The 2359-nt window shown below is 41.3% G+C and overlaps 1 pseudogene; it reads right to left on the bottom strand.

Annotated features, from left to right (window-relative positions):
* Positions 1-1107: 1107 nt before the first annotated feature.
* Positions 1108-1980, bottom strand: LOC128115314 (60S ribosomal protein L5-like; annotated as a pseudogene).
* Positions 1981-2359: the final 379 nt, after the last annotated feature.

Here is a 2359-nt window from a genome sequence, read left to right as displayed (position 1 = left end):
AGTGAATTAAGTGCTGCTTTTATAAAGGTGGTCAGAAAATTTATCTTAGAACATTTTGATGTTGCATAAAAGACAAAAATTAAGTGGAAGAACCTCTAGGGTGATACTGAGGGAGTGTTCTACTCAGAATGAATATAATTGTGAAGAACTTTAAGAAGAGATGAACATGGCTGTTGGGGAAAGATTAAGGACATTGTAGCTGGGGTAGAAGGAACTAGATGGGCAGAGTGTTTTGGAATAATTGCATGGTGAGGCACTGTTCGTCATTTTTATTTTTAACTCTTGTGGATGTTTGCCTCAGATACAGTTTCCACACTATTCAGATAATGTCCATACATTGTATTATTGGAAGAATACTAAAGCAATACCACATTTATATGCAAAAAGGCTTTAAATGACAGAATGCCAACTCAAAATAAATGATCTTTCTAATAATGCATCACCACAGAGAAGCTAGTACATTTTTAATGAGAGCTGAAGAGCTGTTCATTTTCACTAGGGAAGAAAAAATGTGTTTCATGGCATCCATATTAGTGTGTGTGTGTGTGTGTGTGTGTGTGTGTGTGTGTGTGTGTGTGTGTGTGTTCAGTGTAGAAAAAGCCCACACAACTTCTTTTGTTACAGTCTGGCAGCATGAGTAATTCCATTTGATGTCACCTCTGTACTGTCTCCCGCTTCCTCACATCTCTTTTGTTACTCATTCACTCCTGTAGTTCTTCATTTCCTAGTTCTTATCAAAGGGCAAAATCTATTGAAAGGGTTGCTAATGCTGACAGCACTGAAAGCATTCTTTTCAGAACAAAAAGAGTTCCTTTTGTCCCCACCAAGCATTTGATGGAGTCTGATATAAAGTGTAAATAAGAAGGAGGAGCAGGGGGAGGAGAAGAGGAAAAGAGGAGCAAGAAAGAGAGGAAGGGTAAAAAGGCAAGTTAAGGGTTTTATTAGAAGGTCTCACACATACCTAAACTGTCAAAATTCAGAACAGAATATGCATTAGAAAATATTCTTAAAATTATTTAGATATAAATGTACTAATTTACCAAGGTTTGTCAAGTATGTCTAAGATGATAGATTATCTTTTTTTGGCTGCTTAGTCAATAAGTTTATTATCTTTATGAAAAAATCTTCATAGAAAATTGCTTTAGCTCTCAGCACCCCTTTCCTGAGCTCTGAGGAAGCTTGCCTTCTTTTGAGCAACCCGAACTTTCTTCTGGGCAAGAGACATTTTGGGTCGGTTCCACCTCTTCTTCTTCACTTCTCTCTTGGGCTTCTTCTCATAGACTAGATTCTCTCAGATAGCAGCATGAGCTTTCTTATACATCTCCTCCATCACGTCTGGAGTCACGTTGTTCTTGAGGTACTGAGAGAACTGTTTCTTATGAGCATCTTAGTCTTCCTCCATCAGGTAGCGCATGTAGTCTGCGACATTCTGACCCATGATGTGCTTACGGTGTATTTCTGCGTTGAACTCCTTGCTTTCAGAATCATAACCAGGGAATTGTTTGGTACTATGAGGAATAGACAAGCCTCCATCCACAGCTCCCTTCAGGGCCCCAAAAACTTTATTGCCAGTTGTTGTTCGGGCAAGACCTGCATCCAAATAGCAAGTGAAGGCACCAGGCTGACCATCAATGCTTTCCACATTGTATTCATCTCCAGTCACCTCCACTTGGCCTTCATAGATCTTGTCCATACCAAACCTATTGAGAAGCCTGCGGGCCAGCAGCAGGCCAGTGCAATAGGCGGCAGCATAATTTGTCAGGCCGACTTTCACACTGTACTTGGGCATATGCTGCGCATACGATCATGTCCCCTTTTATATGGGCATAGGCAATCTGACAGATGATATCTCAGTTGGTTACACGAACTATCATCCTGTATTTGGGTGTGTTGTACTTATTTTTGTCTTGGATCACCAATCGTTTCTGAGCATAGTAGTCATTTTTACCCTCTCGCCGCCTTCTAAATCTCACTTGGTATCTCTTTTTTTTTTGGTTTTTTTGAGACAGGGTTTCTCTGTGTAGCTTTGCACCTCTCCTGGAACTCACTTGGTAGCCCAGGCTGGCCTCGAACTCAGAGAGATCCGCCTGGCTCTGCCTCCTGAGTGCTGGGATTAAAGGCGTGCGCCACCACCGCCTGGCTAGGTATCTCTTAAAGTAGGCCTTATTCTTGACAACTTTCACAAACCCCACCCTGCAGAACAGCAACCTGTGACCGTGGCTCCACACAGACCTGCGGGCCCGGCCAAAAGATTATCTTTTACCTTTCTCTCTTAATACTTTCATATCAGGCTTTTCCTTTGAAAGTTATACTTAATTAGTTTGTTTATTACTGCCCTATCTTGGACTAAGATCTTCCA

The sequence above is a fragment of the Peromyscus californicus genome, unplaced genomic scaffold (assembly GCF_007827085.1).
Source record: "Peromyscus californicus insignis strain IS unplaced genomic scaffold, ASM782708v3 Scaffold_10__1_contigs__length_136768540, whole genome shotgun sequence".
Taxonomy (NCBI): domain Eukaryota; kingdom Metazoa; phylum Chordata; class Mammalia; order Rodentia; family Cricetidae; genus Peromyscus; species Peromyscus californicus.
Note: the sequence above shows the minus strand (reverse complement) of the source record. Positions and strands in the feature narration are given on the sequence as shown.